The sequence below is a fragment of the Equus przewalskii genome, chromosome 4, assembly GCF_037783145.1.
Source record: "Equus przewalskii isolate Varuska chromosome 4, EquPr2, whole genome shotgun sequence".
NCBI lineage: Eukaryota > Metazoa > Chordata > Mammalia > Perissodactyla > Equidae > Equus > Equus przewalskii.
In genome coordinates this window covers 31655148-31674028 of record NC_091834.1, presented here as the reverse complement: position 1 = coordinate 31674028, position 18881 = coordinate 31655148, and positions in this window count along the sequence as shown.

Below are 18881 nucleotides of genomic sequence, written 5' to 3'. Positions count from 1 at the left end.
TAAACACAGATGAGTCCCTGTGTGTGCTGTTTGTTTGAGTTCAATTCTCTTTTATTTTCCTAATTCCATCCTAGGATTATTCAGCTTTATTCAACTCTAAATAATGATGGCCCTTCTGTTTGGTTCACCAGAATCAACTTCTGAATTTAGGCCAAAATGTGTTTCAACCTGTTTCCTGACACACAAAGCAGCCATTTGTTGTCAGGTCTCAATAATAAGAAACCTTTTTGATTCGTTTTTCTTACTCACATCTCTGTTTCTGATTCCTGCTCCCAGTTTGTGAACGGTTTGAGGAAAGGACTGTGTCTTTGCATCACTTTGTTCTTGTGTTTGGCATATACAGCCATGCATTGCTTAATGATGGGGATACGTTCTGAGGAATGCATTGTTAGGCAATTCTGTTGTCAGAACATCATAGAGTGCACTTACACAAACCTAGATGGTATAGCTACCACACACCTAGGCTTTATGGTACTGCTCTTATGAGACCACTGTCGGATATGCAGTCCATTGTTGATCAAAACATTGTTATGTGGTGCATGACTGTAATAGAATTTCAAAAAATGTCTGCTCGTTTACCAAGCTTTTGATCTAGTATGTACCTTACCCTGGGTCAGTTTTGTTAGTCACAAATTAACATCTGAAAAGTCCTTTGTATGAGATATATTAAGAGGATTCTTATCTAAGGCCATAAAATTTTACATAAAGAATAGGGAGGGAAGCCCATCATTACTGTAAGACCTGTGACCCAGCCTTCCTCACTCTACAGAATAAAAGGGAAAGCCTTATGGGAATTGTATCTACTACTTTGTAAAATAAAATATTGTTTTTAAGAAATTGGAGTAGTCTAGTAACATTATTGTGCTAACGTCAACGTCCTGGGCTTAATTTTGTCCTACAGTTACTACATGTCTTCATTCAGGGAAGCTGGATGAAGAGAACACAGGACTCTATGATTTTTGCAATGTCATGTGAATTTATAATTATTTCACAACAAAAGGTTAAAAAAGAAATAGGAGAATGAGAGGGTTAAACTTTACTTAAAGATTTGCTGCTCTTGAAGTGATAATAATTTGAGCTGAAATCTGAAAAATGAGGAGTTACCCAGGAAGTGCTGGGAGTCGGGGAAACAGGCCATAGGGATGCAGGGAGGGCATTTCAGATACAGGAAACAGCCTGCTCAATGAGCATTTGAAATAGAGAAAGAACGATGTTGTGATTGGAGCTGGCTGAGCAAGGCAGAGAGTGGTGTGAGGCACCCTGGTAGGGTAAGTACAGATGCTTGCCTTCCTCTGGGAGACCTGCCTGTCAAAATGGAATTTGGGAGTGTTTCAAGCTGAGGACCAGAACCCGGCCACCATGTTATAAGAAGAAGCCCAGGACACATGGGGAGGCCATGTGACAACTCAGCTGAGCCCCCCAGCCCACAGCTTGCATCAAAGTACCAGCCATGTGATTAGGTATCTCAGACATCCAACCCAGTCAAGCCTTCACATGCAGCCCCAGCCAGCAACTGACTGCACCCTCATGAGATCAGAACCACCCAGCTAAGCCCAGTCAATCCACAGAACTGTAAGGGATCATAAAAACCATTTCTTGGGGCCAGCCCCATGGCGCAGCAGTTAAGTGCGCACATTCCGCTTCAGCGGCCCGGGGTTCGTCGGTTCGGATCCCGGGTGCGGACATGGCACCACTTGTCAAGCCATGCTGTGGTGGGCTTCCCACATATAAAGTAGAGGAAGATGGGCACGGATGTTAGCTCGGGGCCAGACTGCCTCAGCAAAAAAAAAGAGGAGGATTGGCAGCAGTTAGCTCAGGGCTAATCTTCCTCAAAAAAAAGAATAAAAACAAAAAACCATTTCTTTAAGCCAATTGATAACTAGAACAATAATAACCCTTTTAGTTCCAGAGCCTATAAGGGACTTTCACGTATCTTTATTCTCTTAATCTTCAAAAGCATCCCTCTCAGCTGCAATAACTTGATGGGCACTTGGTTGACCATTGTACTCCAACGCCTCTATCAATACCTGGCACATTGAAAGCCCTCAATAAAAAAAATTGTTAAATAGAAAAAACAAGATTTGTTGCTCTTACAAAAAGGTTAAACAAAAGATTTTCAGGGAGTATGTTCTGCAACTGTAGTCCTTTGTCCCACTTGGAACTTCTAACACAGAGGTGAATGACCGCTGCCCTTGAGGTCAAGCGAAATCAGAATAGCAAAGAGAAAGGCAGGAATGCTTACAGATATGTGCAAGAGGCAAAGATGCATGATGAAATATTTTCACCTGGACTCTTTCAAAAGAGCTGGTTTCACTCATAAGGAAAAGTGACTTTTGAGTTGAAAACTGAGCGTTTTTGCCTTCTCCACTGGGCAGCTAAATTTAAATGCTTTCTCCTTATTAATTGTCACCTAGTGTTTGGAGAAGCACATAGGCTATCTCATCAGAAAAAGGTGGTCTATTTTGACTACCAACTTGTTAACATGTACAATTCTTTGGGCAGGTTACTTATTTTCTCTAAGCCTTTATTTCCTCATTGGCAATTAAGGATTTTAATAGCTACCTCATTGGATTACTTGAGCACTAAATATTATAATAAAGTGTTTAGTACTCTGCATAGAATATAAGGAAAAGAAGCAACGTTGGTTGCCTTCACTTCAGATTTATTTTGCTCTTCAAGGTTACCAATTCTCTTGCATGAGAAGGAAGCTTTGTTTTGTATTTTTTCATTTATCTTAAGTGCCTGCTGGATTAGATACCTGGTGCACAATGATAAGATGAGGAGCTCACAGTTTAGAAGACAGAAAATTAGCAATGTCTATTGGTGGCATGATGCAAGGCTTCTTGGAGAACCAAGAAGAGAGCCATCACTTCTTCTGGGAGTGGTTTGAGAGTTAAAAAAGCTTCCTGGAGAACTGAGTATCTACTTGTCAAATGGACAGTAGAGAAAGGGTATGGATGTGGAGAGCAGCATAGAATAGCCTGGAAGGCTGGAATTGGAAGTGACTCAGGGTGGTCAGAGTTTCAGGTGTTGGGTGTGGGGAAGAGTGGGTGGTGGCCACCACCAAGATGAGTCTGGGAACTCAGGGAGAATCAAAGACTGAAAGATCTGGCATACTAGATTTATTTTTATTCTTGCTGTGGTTTATTTGAAATAGTGAGAAAGTTGAGATATGCCTTACCTTCCTACAAATGTACCTGTGCAGTGAGATTTTATAAAATGAGTCAAATTTAACTTTTTTATTTCCATTATAAAGATGAAAATATAACCCTTTTGCAAACTCCATAAGTAAAGGAAGAAAAGAACACACTATAGAAACCTACCTTGCAACTCCTGAGCATGCAGGTAACCTGCAAGACAGCTTCTGTGGCTGTAGCATTACAACCATAAGCCTCAGGGAAAACACAACAGGCTAGCATTGGAGGCAGGAAATCACACTATTCTATCTGGGGAGGAGGGGAAGGGCAAGGTGAGGGAAGGAGGATTTGTTTTCTTTTTGGTCAAGAAATAGAGGAAACTTGAGAATATTGATATTCTCAAGGTCATAACTCTAATATTTTATTTTTATAATCAAACTAGTTTGCAGTTGCGGCTTTCCTAGTCTATAAGAATTTGAGTGTAACAATTTTTTCATTTCCAAAATGAAAATTCGCTTCAATTCTCTCTTATGCAAAAGATGTCTATCAGTGCGGGCAATGACCCCACTACTCCCACTCATTAGAGTTTAAATAGACAACTCAGGCAGAATTTATCCATGGATTTTGTGCATTGCTTTGGGAAAGTGCCAGTTCCAGCTAAGCTATGGCTGAGACTTCCTGAATTATTTGAAAAACCCTATGGCCACAATATTCTACCTCCTTATGCTGAATAACAGTACAAAATTCTTTGGAGTCAGGGATCCCAGTTCTGGAACATGTGCACATAGACAAAATCTGGAGAGAAATATGCCATAATAGAAATGGTTGGGTTAAAGTGAAAAAACAGTTTTAAGGATTTCCTCTAGGAAAACAAATACTTAAAATGGTGTTTAAGAGTGTCGGAGGCTAAATACGAAATACTGGATGTTTCACAAAACTTAGCATTCATGGATGTCTTTTGCACATACTTCAATTTTGAAAATTTTTTTGAGTAGCTAAATTTTTTATTATGGGTTATTATCAGCTATTAATAGATGAAATTAAATTTTGAATACATTTTAAATTCTCAAAATTTGTGTTTATACAGGAGAGGCTATTATAGCCAACAATTTTACATACTAGCATTGCATATCAAGGCTAAGGTCATAAGTTAGCTATGCAAATTCTCTGCACCGAACTGCCGTGTATTTTCTACACCTCTTCATGTTCATGTTTCACACTATATTTTAATTATTTGCTTATTTTTCTCTCCATTTATAGCTATTTTGCATACCTGAAGGCTGGGTCTCTAGCTTATTGTTTTTTTGTCTTCAATACGCTCAATGCAATATCTTAACATAGTAGGTGCCCTCTTCAAAAGTGTTACATGAATCATGAATAGACACAGCAAGACAGGAAATGGTAGAGTTAAAATATCTTTTTGCAGTTTCCAGATTCTTCCACCTTGGGACATGTGTCAAATATCTTCCCTTTGTCCTTCCATACTTACTCTCCACCCTTCTCTCCACAGTGCTATATGCCCTGGGAGGTTGACTTCTGTAGGTTCAGCTGAAGGGAAGCCTGGGAGGCAGTTGGAGGGGATCACTGCCCTTTTCAAAGTAGTTTTCTCTATATGACACTCAATATGGGTTCTGGTAACTTCTTCCTCCACTAACCAACGTTGGCCCAGGGAAGGCAATGTCCTCCCCCCTATTTTTGTGGCCTCAATGTATTTCACTATTCATTGTGGTATATCCACTATACCCTATGTTCTGCCCATACCTTTGTAAATAGTTACTTCATTAGATCCTCCTTGAATATCCTAATTTGAATATGCCATTTCTCCTCTCCTGGGACTTCAACTGATAAGAGACTATTTAAATTATTTCAAAAAGAATCCACTGTTCTTGACAAATGTTATGATTGCTTTCTAAAAACCTTCTCAATCACCTCTGTCAGTATAAATTCCTACTTAATGTATAAAATCTCTTACACCTCCCACCACATCCTTATTTGCCTTTCACCTCAGTCAAATTAAGATCATGCCTTCTTTTTCCAGGGCTCCACTCTTCATCCCATTTGTTTTTGCATTATTTCCCTGCCCTTGGAACTTTTAGAGTTACTTCTCTTAGAAGTAGCTTCATGTAAGATTAAAGAGAATATGAATATTGTGTTTTCGATGGGTATTATGGAGTGGGAGTAATGGGAGAAAACACAGGTAAACAAAGTTAAATGACTTTTTTACTATAGAATTCTCAAAAATATTTGATGTGCATTGTGACCCTCTGAGAGAGTAGCATGGTAACCAGCATTTCTCAAACTTCCTTGACCACAGGACTCTTGTTATCTACTAAACACCGGCTGGCATTCCTCGGGTCACAGTTTGGAAAATGTCACTTTAGGGGTATGCTTTAAACTCCATCCTTCTCATCCTCCAGAAAGACTTCTTGAACAAATATTGACAAAATTGATTAGAACTCTAAGAGAATGGAATTGGAAGACAGGGTTCTACAGCCCCTTCCCTTTAATCCCTAGTGTCTGCTCTGTCAGAATCTTCAAAGATGCGTGGGGTGGGGTGGGAGGCAGCCAGCACTTCTTGCAAGATCTAGTCAAAGGTACTAATTAATGGCAGCTGGCTATTGATTCAGAGGTCTTCTCCAAGCCTCTGAGCCTAGATTAATTGTAGATGCAGTTTCTCCTCTGAGCTTTCTGCCTTGATCCTGAACTAGCTGGGGGTGGAAAAGGAGTGGACAAGAAGGGAGAGAGTAGTATTTATCAGGTGCTTGTAATGTGCTAGGTGATATATTTCGTATATCCCTTTCCTGAAGGAGCTCACAGTCTAGTGGGAAGGAAAAGATGTAAGAATAAGTGTAATTAATGTGGTATAATATAATATAATGTAACATATAACAACATAGGATATGTAAATGAAATCTGGTACCCTGGTTTCTTTCACATTGCCTCATTATTCTGCTATGGCAAGGTCTATAGTTATTGGCATTTGACTTTATATTTTATTGTGGAGTAAGCTTGAGGCCACACTGAGACAATGTCCACCTACCCTCATATATAGAAAAATATACAGATTTTTATAAGTGCCATAATAGGCTGGATGTTACTAAGAGGATGAGAGAGTGTGGAGCAGGGAAATGAGCAGATAAGTTAGAGAAATTTTTTTACCTAATACTTCATATCCATTCTTCAATTGATGGACAAATCCAAAGATTTGCTAATTTGATTTTAGAAACTTCTTCCTTTGCCTCTGCACCCTAATAGAGAAAATGGTTTTAAAAAATCACGCAGCAACTTCCAGGAAGATGGAATGGCACTATTTTTTCCCTATTCTTCCCACACTGTACAATTAGAAACACTGAAAATTATGTATTTATAAAACAAACATGAGACAACTCTGAAAAATGGAGAGAAGAAGGAAAACTAGTTAAGGGTCTTGGAATCCAAAGAATGACATAATGGTGAGTTCTCCATTTTTTGTTTTTGTTTTATTCTTGCTTCATACATCCTAGACTTGTGCTGAAGAAGGTGGAAACCCAGAAATGCTAATCACAGACAGAAAGTAATCCCAAGAAACCCCTGCTTTCTCTAGCCAAAGGACCAGGAAAGGGACAGCCTAGCAAGATAGAAAATGTTTAGACATTAGCCACTCCATTCTAGCCAAATATCATAGAAAAAGCTGTGGCACCACCAATACTCATGCCCAGAAATACTGAGTGACAAGGCTTGACTTCTACCCTTGCTAGGCTGTAACAAGTCACCTCAACCTCACTACCCTCCCTCCACCACATTGGTGTCAGAGAAGGCTAAGTAGAGAGTCCACATTTCATCCCCATCTGGTAGGAATGAGGCACCTTTGCCCCTACCCTCTGGGGTGGTTTAAGAGGGGGCCTAGTGGAGGTTCAGGACTTTCACCATCACCCAGTGGAAACAAGGCTACCTCCTCATCCTTGTGGTGTCATGAGAGGCCATGTGGAGAGCTGTAACAATGCACTCCTACTCCTCCCAACCAGGAAGGTATCAGTGGAGGCCTCGTGGGGAACCAGAACTCCCTCTTCTGCCCAGCAGTGACAAAGACTCCCCTTCTACCTCAAGCATCAGTGGAGACCAAGTGGGGAACCTAGGCTTCTATCCCCACTCGCAGTAATGACACCCTTTTTCCTGATGGAGCAATTTTGAAAATCAATGAAAATAAGAGGTTTAAATAAGATCCAGAATCTCATAGCATAATACCTCAAATGTCCAAGTTTCAATTGAATATTGTTCAACATACCAAGAACCAGGAAGATCTCAAAGTGACTTAAAAGAGTAAATTAATATATGCCTGCACCAAGACGATAGAGAAGTTAGAATTACTTGACAAAAATTTAAAAGCAGCCATCATAAAAATGCTTCAATGAGGAATTACAAACATGCTTGAAACAAATGAAAAACATAGAAAGTCTTAGCAAATAAATAGAACTTATGGAACAAATGGAAATTTTAGAGTCAACACATACAATTACTGAAATAAACTCAATAGATGAGCTCAACAGCAGGCTGGAAGATAGAACAATAGAAACTGTCCAAAATGAACAACAGTGAGGAAAATAGACTGAAAAAATTAACAAAGCCTCAAGAACTGTGGAACTATAACAAAAAATTTAACACTAATGTCATGAGGTCTCATAATGAGAGGAGAAAGGATGGAGTTGAAAAAGTATTTGAAGAAATAATGGCTGAAAATTTCCTAAATTTGGAAAAATACATAAAACCACACATTCAAGAAGATAAGCAAACCCCAAACAGAATAAATCTGAAAAATCATGCCAGGACACATTATAATCAAACCTCTAAAAGCTGAATATAAAGAAATTGATCAATAATTAATAGCCTCCCCAAACAGAAAGCACTAGGCCCAGTTGGGTTCACTGGTGAATTCTACCAAACATTGAAGGAAAAAATTATATCGATTCTCTACAATCTCTTTCAGAGGATAGAAGCATAGAAAATTCTTTCTAACTCATTCTATGAGGCTATCATTACTCTGATACCAAAACCAGACAAAGACATCACAAGGAAACAAAGATGAAGACCAATATCTCTCATGAACATAGATGCAAAAATCCTCAGCAAAATATTAGCAAATTGAATCCAACAATGTATAGAAGGAATTATGCACCATGACCAGTGGGATTTATCCCAGGTATGCAAGGCTAGTTCAGCTTTCAAAAATCAATTAATGTGATATATCACATAAACAGGCTAAAAAAGAAAAATCATATGATCTTATCAAATGCATTTGACAAAATTCAACACCTGTTCATGACAAAAACTCTCAGTAAACTAGGATATAGGGGAACTTCCTCAACTTGATAAAGAATGTCTAAAAAAACCTACAGCTAACATCATACTTAATTATGAGAAAGTCAAAGCTTTCCCACTAAGAATAGGAACAAGGCAAATATGTCCTCTCTTACCACTCCTTTTCAACATTGTGCTTGAAGTCCTAGCTAGTGAAATAAGCTCAGAAAAGGGAATAAAAGGTAGTCAAACTAGGAAGGAAGAAATAAAACTGTCTTTGTTCGCAGAGGACATGATGGTCTATGTAGAAAATCCAAAAGACTTGGGAAAAAAAGCTGCCTAGAGCTCACAAGCAATTATAACAAGGTTTCGGGATACAAGGTTAATATACAAAAGTCAATTGCTTTCCTACATTCTAGCAATGAACAAATGGAATTTGAAACTAAAAACACGAGGTCATTTACATTAGCACTTCCAAAAATAAAATATTGAGCTGTAAGTCTAACAAAATATGCACAAGACCTATATGAGGAAAACTGTAAAACTGTGATGAGTAAAATTAAAGAAGAACTATGTAAATGGAGAGATATTCCATGTTCATGGATAAGAAGACTCAATATTGTCAAGATGTCAATTCTTTCCAACTTGATCTATTGATTCAATGCAGTCTCAATCAAAATCCAAGCAAGTTGTTTTGTGGATGTAGACGAGCTGATTCTAAAGTTTGTATGGAAAGGTAAAAGACCCAGAATAGCTAACACAATATTGAAGGAGAAGAACAAAGTGGAGGACTGACACTTCCTGACTTCAAGGCTTACTATAAAGCTACAGTAATCCAGACAGCGTAGTATTGGCAAAGAAATAGAAAGATAGATCAATGGAACAGAATAGAGAGCACAGAAATAGACCTACATAAAAACAGTCAATTAATCTTTGACAAAGGAGCAAAGGCAAGACAATGGGGCAAAGATAGTCTTTACAACAAATGGTGCTGGAACAACTAGACATCCACATGCAGAAAAATGAATCTAGACACAGGCCTTTCACCCTTCAGAAAAATAATTCCAAATGGATCATAGACCTAAATATAAAATGCAAAACTATAAAACGCCTAGAAGATAACATAGAAGAAGACCTAGATGACCTTGCATATGGCGATGGCTTTTTAGATATAACACCAAAGGAAATGATCCATGAAATAAATAGTTGATAAGCTGGACTTCATTAAAATTAAAAACTTCTGCTCTGTGAAAGACAACATCAAGAGAATGAGAAGACAAGCCACAGACTGGGAAAAAATATTTGCAAAAGACACATCTGACACATCTGATAAAGGACTTATCTAAAATGGAACTCTTAAAACTCAACAATAAGAAAGCAAAAAACCCACTTAAAAAATGGACCAAAGATCTTGACACTCCATCAAAGAATTTAAACAGATGGCAAATAAGCATATGAAAAAATGCTCCACATCATATGTCATCAGGGAAATGCAAGTTAAAACTACAATGAGATACCACTACAAACCCATAAAAATGGCCAAAATCTAGAACACTGACAACATCTAATGCTGGTGAGGATGTAGAGCAACAGAAACTCTTATTCATTGCTGGTGGGAATGAAAAATGGTACAGCCACTTTGGAAGACAGTTTAGTGGCTACAGAAAGCTAAATATACTCTTACTATAAGCCAGCAATCATACTCCTTGGGATTTACCCAAAAGAGTTGAAAACTTGTGTTCACACAAAAACCTGCATTAGGATATTTATACAAGCTTTATTCATAATTGCCAAAACTTGTAAGCAACGAAGATGTCCTTCAGTGGGTGAATGGATAAATAAACTGGTACAACCAGACAATGGAATATTATTCAGCACTAAAAAAAAATGAGCTATCAAGAAATGAAAAGATATGAAGGAACTTTAAATGCATATTATTAAGTGAAAGAAGCCAGTCTGGAAAGGCTACATACTGTCTGATTCCAGCTATATGACATTCTGGAAAAAGCAAAACTATGGAGACAGTAAAAAGATCAGTAGTTGCCAGGGGTAGGGGGTGGGGTGGGGTTAGCAGAGATGAATAGGTGGAACACCTAGGAGTTTTAGGGCAATGAAAATACTCTGTATGATGCTATAATGATGGATATATGGCATTATATGTTTTTCCAAACCCATAGAATGTACAACAGCAAGACTGAACCTTAATGTAAACTATGGATTGGGATGATTATGATGTGTCAATGCAGGTTCATCAGTTATAACAAATGACCCACTTTGGTGGGGATGTTGATAATGGAGGAGGCTGTGTTTGTGTGGGGGCAGGAGGTATATGGGAAATCTCTCTACCTTCCACTTAATTTCGTTATGAATCTAAAGCTGCACTAAGAAAATAAAGACCCAAAATCCCTAAATATAAAGAAAAAATGTTGGAACTAGCAATGGAAAAATGACACATTACTACAGAGAACAATTGTTTGAATGACAATGGATCTCTTATCAGAAACCATGGGGGCCAGATGGAAGTGGCATATCATTTTTCAAGTGCTGAAAGAAAGGCACTCTCAACCCAGAATCCTATATCCAGTGAAATTATCCTGGAGGAATGAAGGGGAAATGAAGGTATTCTTCTTTTTTAATTTTTAAATTTTAAAAATTTTTAAATTTTTTTTAATTTAAATTTTTTTCCTTTTTTTCCCCAAAGGCCCCCGGTACATAGTTGTATATTCTTAGTTGTGGGTCCTTCCAGTTGTGCCATGTGGAACGCTGCCTCAGCATGGCCTGATGAGCGGTGCCATGTCCACGCCCAGGATTCGAACTGGCAAAACCCCAGGCTGCTGCAGCGGAGTGCGCAAACTTAACCATTCAGCCATGGGGCCGGCCCCAAGATATTCTTAAATGAAGGAAAATTAAGAGAATTTATCACCAACTGACCTACCTTAAAAGAAAAGCTAAAGGAAGTTTTCTAGACAGAAAATAAATGATAAAAGAAGGAACCTTGGAACATCAGGAAGAAAGAACATGGTAAGCAAAAATATTGGTAAATAACAATAGTTTCCTTCTCCTATTGTGCTGTTTAAATATTTTTGATGGGTGGAACAAAAATTTACTAAAAAGTTAACCACACTTCCTGCTGTGGTTCTAAATGTACTTAGAGGAAGTATATGACACAATCAGATTATAAATGTGAGAGGGTAAATGGAGGTAAGGCTGATGAAATTTCTGCACTTCACTCGAACAGGTAAATGATGAAAACAGTAAACTGTTAAAGTTAAGTGTATATAATGTAATACTCAGAACCACTAAAAAAGCTTTACAAATAGCCATAGTCAACAGATAACTTTAAAAACAGTAACCACAACCACAAACAAACAAGCTACAGATAAATTAAAATGGAAGTCTAAAAAATGTTCAAGTAACCCACAATCTCTTCCAGAAAAAAGAAGTGGAGGAAATGCTTCCCAATTCATTTTATGAAGCTAGTATTGCCTTGATAGTAAAACCAAAGACAGCTAAAAAAAGAAAGAAAGGAAGAAAGAAAAGAAAGAAAGAAAAGAAAGAAAGAATGAAAGAAAGAGAAAACTACAGATCAATGTCCTTTATGAATTTAGACATAAAAATGTAATATTTTACCATTGGGGAACCTAAGTAAAGGGTATAGGAGATCTCTCTATATTATTCTTGTAACTGCGCGTGAATCTGTATCTCAAAATAAAAAGTTTAATGAAAAAAAAAAACAGCAAAAAAGGGGGATAAAGTGAATCATAGATTCCACCTGATATTAGTAGAGTTCTAAAAACTGATGCACAGATGATTGCAAACCCAAGTTAATTTTGCTTCGGTATATTTCTAAACATTTCACAACACCATTTAAAGTGACTGAGAAACCTTTAGGATGCCACAATTTTAGGGCTAGAAAATGGTGCTGTCAATAATTGAGATTAACATCAAATTCTAACCAATGTTACTATTTTTTGTTATATTATTTATAGACAACTTCAGTATGGTATTATTTGGCAAATATTTTAATGTGTAACAAAGTAAAGTATAATATTTTGAAAAGGTACCTTTTCAAAAACCTTAAGAAAATTCAACATAAATGACCTAAAGCATAGTGACTCTAACTCGTGCTCAATCATTTCATCCCTGATGTTGACACCCTGCTGCCCTCCCTATCTACCCAACACTTCCTATAACCCTCAGAGCACAAGAATTCCGTTAGCAATGTCACCTTGGAACTCTCCATGTGCCATTACCCTATGCTGGTGGAAATGAAGCGACGATGTGATTGATAGTAGACTCTCCCCAACTGCTTCTTTAAGTTTGTCACAGCACCTTTGCAAGTCCACCCTGGTTTAAGAGGGTGTAAGGAAGAGTTCATTTGGAAAACAGAGAGCCCACTCAGCACTACCTGCATCTTCAACACCTTATGAATGTCTTCCAATGTGCTGGGGCCAAATTAGTTGGATGAATTTTATAATGAGCAAAAGAAGATTGATAGCAAAAGGAAATGATTTTTTAGAAGAAAAGAGGTCAAAGGAGGACAGGGATTTTTGTTTTGTTTTTCAAGCAGTGAGAAGATTTTAAAAAAGAATTTTGGGAGAGAAGTGTAAGGTGTAACATGGTTTGAAAAAAGTGAAGACAGGAGAAATCAAGATCTATACTTTCTGACAAGGAGATGGGAGATTTAGGCAGACGTTGGAGAGTACTGGTGGCAAAAAATCTGCAAACAGAAGGTAGTAAGAATGGCCACAGACAAATATAATAGTACAAGATAGCATCTAACCATCTATATTCAGAGATGAAAAGTCAGAGAATTGTTAGCCGCAAATACAATATAGTGGGGAAAAGACCACAAAGCATATTATCATTAAGCTAAAGGACAACTGGAGAGAGAACTAAGTCCATGATACTCTCCTCAGATAAAACTGTTGTGAATTAGTTTATACTTAAAAAAATATAAAATATTATAACAATATTATATAATATTAAATATATATTTTAAATAGCTTGATAGATGGAGTTTGTTCTTCCTTTTGACACTTACTTATAGGAAACTCTTTTTTATAATATAAATCTTTGTGCTATAACTTAAAAATATTGATCTATTCAATGCACATGGAATGATCTTTCTACTGGTGTGGGGACTAGAAATATAGAGAGGTATGGCCTCTGCCTGGCAGTAGTGTTCCCCAGGGATGCTGAGGGGGCAGCTGGAGTCACACAGTCAGGGATGGAATCCTAATTCCATTGTGTCCTAGCTGTGTGGAAATTCACTTCCTCTTTAGGAATCCCAGAGTCCACACCTTTAAACTGAGAGTAATAGCTCCTTGCTTGTTTATTTTAAACATGCTTCCTGTTTTGAAAATCGAATGGGATTATATACGTGATGGGCTCCATAAATTTATAAAACACCATAAGTACCTGAATGATTTTTTTAACTGGTTTATTCTTAGTCCATTATGAGGCAGGAACTATGACGTTTTCTTGATATTCTCAAACCCTAGCACAGGGGCTAGCACATAGTAAGCGTGGACAGCAAATGTTGGATATCTCATTGAATAAAACCAATAAAAATATGTTTAGTCTCATGGATCTGACATACTACTGAGATGATAATAAACAACAAACATAAGAAATTCATAAATTATATAGTATGCTAGAAGGTGATAAATGCTGTGGGATGACAAATTGAAGTAGAGAAAGGGAAACTGAGTGTCCTGGAGGTATGGGATGCAGTTTTTAAAGAGGAGATCAGGATTGGTCTCATTGAAAAGATGGTAATTGAGAAGAGACTTGCAGGAGGTGAAGGTTTTGGCCATGAGGATATCTGCAGGAAGAGAATTTTGGGCAGAGGGAACAAGTAGCACAAACACCCTGAGATAGAACTCTGCCTCTTTTGTTTGAGGAACAGCCAAGAAGCTAGTGTTGCTGGTATGGAGAGAAGTAGACAATGAGGTCAGAGAGATCATGGAGAGGGCGAACCATTGCAGGTCACAGCTCTGAATGCATTGAGGGCCACTGGGGAACTGTGAGGAGAGGAGAGGCATGATCTGACTCATGTTTCAAAAGAATCGCTCTGGCTGCTGCTTTGAGAATGGACAAAGGCAGAAGAGGGGGCAAAGGCAGAAGCAGAAAGACCATTAAAAAGCTATTGTAGTAATTCAGGTGAGAGATGATGGCGGCTTGCACCTTGGTGGTAGGACTGGGGAGACAGAAGTGGTCAGATTCCAGATATATTTTGAAAGTAGAGCCAATAGGATTTCCTGACAGACTGAGTACAAGATGTGGAAGAAAGAGAAGAATGCAGAATGACTCTAGTATTTTTGCTGAGCAATTGAAAGGCTGGAGCTGCCAACAGAGAAGGAGAAGCCTCTAGGAGGGGCCAGCATGGGGAAAAGAGCAGGAGTCAAGCTTGGGCATATTCAACATCCAAATAGAGATGTCAAAGATGCAGTTGTATATATCAGTTGGGAATTCAGGAGGAAGGTCTAGGCTAGAAACAAAAACTTAGCAATTATTGGATACAGATGGTATTTAAAGCCATGGCTGAGATTACAGAGGGAGTGAGAATAGACAGAGAAGTCCAAGAAGTGAGCCTTGGAGCACTCCAATGTTAATAACAAGTTGAAAGAAGAGGAAGACCATCAGAGGAAACTGAGAAAGTGGCCAGAAAAGCATAAGAAAGTCCAAGAAATATGTAGTGTCCTAGAATCTAAGTAAAGAAAGTGTATTATGGAAGAGAGAAAGATAAATTTGTCAATGCTTGAATTTGTCAAGTAAGATGAGGAGAAAGAATTGACCCTTGGATTTAGCAATGTAGAGGTTATCAGTGACCATTACAAGAGCAGTTTTGGTAGTGTGAAAGGGTCAAACTCCTGATTAGAGTGTGTTTAAGGGAGAACAGGAGGATAGGAAATGGAGGAAGTGACAGTTAATTTGAGAAGTTTTGCTGCAAAGTGAAGGAGAGAAATGTGATGGTAGTTGTCAGGGGAAGTGGGGTCAAGAGAGATTTTTTTTTTTAGATGGAATTAATAACAGCATGCATGTGTGCCAATAGGAATGATTCAGCAGGGACGGAAAAGTTGATGATGCAGGAGAGAGAGGGAATACTGACTCCTTAAAAAGTCACTCTTGAAGGGATGGGATCTATAGTATAAAAGTACAAACAGAAGGACTGGCTGCAAATAGGGGCATGGAGAGTTCATTTAGAGAAACGGGTGGGAAGGCAGAGTTTTGGTACAGAAGTGGGAAAATGGCATGGCAGGAGATTATGGTAGTTCCCTTCTGAACACTTTGATTTTATCAGTGAAATGAGAAGCACAGTACTTCAGCAGAATATGAAGATAGGGAAAGAATGATAGAAGTTTGAAGAAAGAGAAGATATAAAATAATTATCGAGGAAAGTGGAAGTGTGAATGAACTAAGGAAACGTTTATGCCTGTTGGGCAGCAAATGTTGGTATACATCAATGAAAAAAAAAAAATCTCTGTCTTTATGAATCTTGCATCCTACAGAGTGGGCAATAAATAATAAGCATAATAAATACATTGTATATATGGTAAAGGCCATGTAGTTTCATGGTGGTACAAGTTAGATGGTTTTGTGTTTTTCTTTAGCCTTGTCCTGCTGTATGGCAGGGGCTTGCAGTATTGGATTATTTACATTTACCAGGGTTGTGGTTTTACCACGTAAGCCTGATAAAGAGAGAGAGTGAGGGGGTTACAGGTGTTTGCAAGATGGGTTATGAAGGAAGAGAATACATCAAGGGAGGGAGAAACAGTTAAAACATGGTAAGATCAATAGATTGGAGAATGAATGTGTTTAACCATCTGATACATTTGACCCGTCTTCTTCATCCCCACTTCCCTGCATTAGTTAATATGGTAACTAAGAACACTGCCTGGATTAGAATTCTAGCTCTATTAATTAGAAGATCTCTCTTCTGTTCCACTTTAATTTGTTTATCCCTGTCCAAAACACATTGCCTTAATTACTATAGTTTCATAATAAAAGTCTTGATGTCCAGTAAGTCAAATAACCAAATAATTTTTCAAAATAGAGACAAAATAAATTTTCAGAAAAAAAAACTGAGAAAATTCATCACCAACTAAAGGAAACACAAGAATGTTCTTCACATAAAAGGAAAATGATTCAAGATGGTGGCTCTGAAATGTAGGAAGAAATAAAGAGCAAGAAAAGGCTAAATATATAGATAAATCTAAATGAATATTGCCTCTACAAAGTAACAATATTCTCATAAGGGGGATAAATAGATAGAGAAAATTATAGTACATGACAACAATAGTTTATAAATCAGGGGTGGATAAGTGAAGTTTGATAGTTCTAAAATCCTTGCATTGTTCTGGAAGATGAAAAGTACCACCGATTAGTCAAAGATGCATGTCATAACCTCTAGGAAGGAGTTAACTATTAAAGAGATAATAAAAGAATGCATACTTAATGAGTTAAGAGAAAGGAAACATAAATAATAAAAATATTCAATTGATCCAAAAGGAGACAAAAATTAAGATTAAAAAAGAAAGATAAAAATAATGGTGCAGAGCTAGCCCAGTGGCATAGTGGTTAAGATCATGGTCTCTGCTTCAGCAACCTGGGATTCCTATGTTCAGATCTAGGCGCAGACCTATACACTGCTCATTAAGCCATGCTGTAGCAGCATCCCACATACAAAGTAGAGGAAGGCTGGCACAGATTTTGGCTCAGGGACAACTTTCCTCAAGCAAAAAGAGGAATATTGGCAACAGATGTTAGCTCAGGGCCAGTCTTCCTCACCAATAAAATAAAATAAAATAAAATAATGGGGCAAATAGAAAAAGTGAGGAGATAGAGAGGTTGGTGTTAAGATGGTGGTGTAGGTGGACTCAGAACTCACCTCCTCCCATGAACACAACCAATTTACAACTATTCTTGGAACAATTACCCATGAGAGAGAATGGAAAACTGGGTAAAAAGAACTCTTGCAACAAGGGACAGTCCTGACTGAGGTAGAAGAGGCAGAAATTCCCTTCTGGAGAGATAAAAGCCCACCTTTGCAAGCTGTGATGCTTCACGGCTGTCCGGGAGCAATCTTAAGGTATGCAGCCTTCCCTGGAGGAGTGGGGGACCTGAGTGGGGGAACATTACCATTGTAAGCATCCTTTGGACTCAGCACAACTGAGATGAGTGTCATAATATCTGGCATTGCTGGCTATTAACTACAATAGGGAATACGCCTAGAAAAGCTATTAGTAACACAAGCAGAAAAAAAATCAGCTCTTAAAGAGCCCATGCACAAATACACCTGTTTTGGAAAACAACCTAAAATCACCAGAAAGAAAGGTTAACAGTCCTTTCTTGAAAAGCGACTCACCTGATAGGCTCTGGGCACATCTCGATAAGAGGTGAGACCTCTCCAGGGACTGAGAAATTGGCAGCAGCCATTATTGTGACCCAGTACAGGCATGCTGACACAGATACTGGCAGACTCCATTGGAGTTCTTCCACTAGCCTGTTAGCATCAATTTAATCCAGCTCAGCCAGGGCAGGCAGCCTGCCCTAGGGACTGGCCCCACCCAACAGCAATCCCTCAAGTAACTTGTCAGCCTGCATAGACTGGGTGCCTGGATCCTCTGCAGGCAGGTGAGTGCGTCTGCCTCAGCAGGGCAGGACATGTGTGAGGAGCAGGTGGAGTGTGGGGGACATTGGTGGAGTGTGTGGGGGCCTCTGCAGTCGGGCAACTGGGTCCACTCCAGGGGGTTGGGATGTATGCAGGGGCCAGGACTGTGTTGACAGTGTGTGTGGACCCATGGGGGCCATGGAGCTTGTCAGTGGCAGAAGACCTGTGCTTCTCAAATAGCCACATAGAGGATTGGCCCTAGCTTCCAAAGCCTGAAACAATTGGGTGCTCTTTTGTCTGGAAGCCAGCCCCACTCAGCTGCAATCCTGAGAGAGCTGAAAACAGCCTTGCAGGCCAGAGGCCTACAGCAATTGTAAGCACCTGAGCCTAACAACCAGCCACACTGGAGACCTACACACTTAATAGAAAAACTGAACAAGAATGTGCTATTAGACCTTGCAGCCAACTGTGCTGGGGTTCCCCAAACCCATTAAAGTGACTGAAGCGAAGAAGCCAACAAGAGGATATGACACTTGTAAATATCAATACACCCAACATAGGAACACCTAACTATATAAAGCAATTATTAACAGACATAAAAGGAGAATCAGACAGTAACACAATAATAGTAGGGGACTTTAACATTCCACTTACACCAATGGATAGATCATCCAAACAGAAGAACAATAAGGGAACATTGGCCTTAAATGACACATTAGACCAGGTGGGATTACTAGATATATACAGAACATTCTATCCAAAAATCACAGAATAGACATTCTTCTCAAATGCACATGGAACATCTCCAGGATTGATCACACATTAGGCTACAAAACAAGTCTCAATAAATTTAA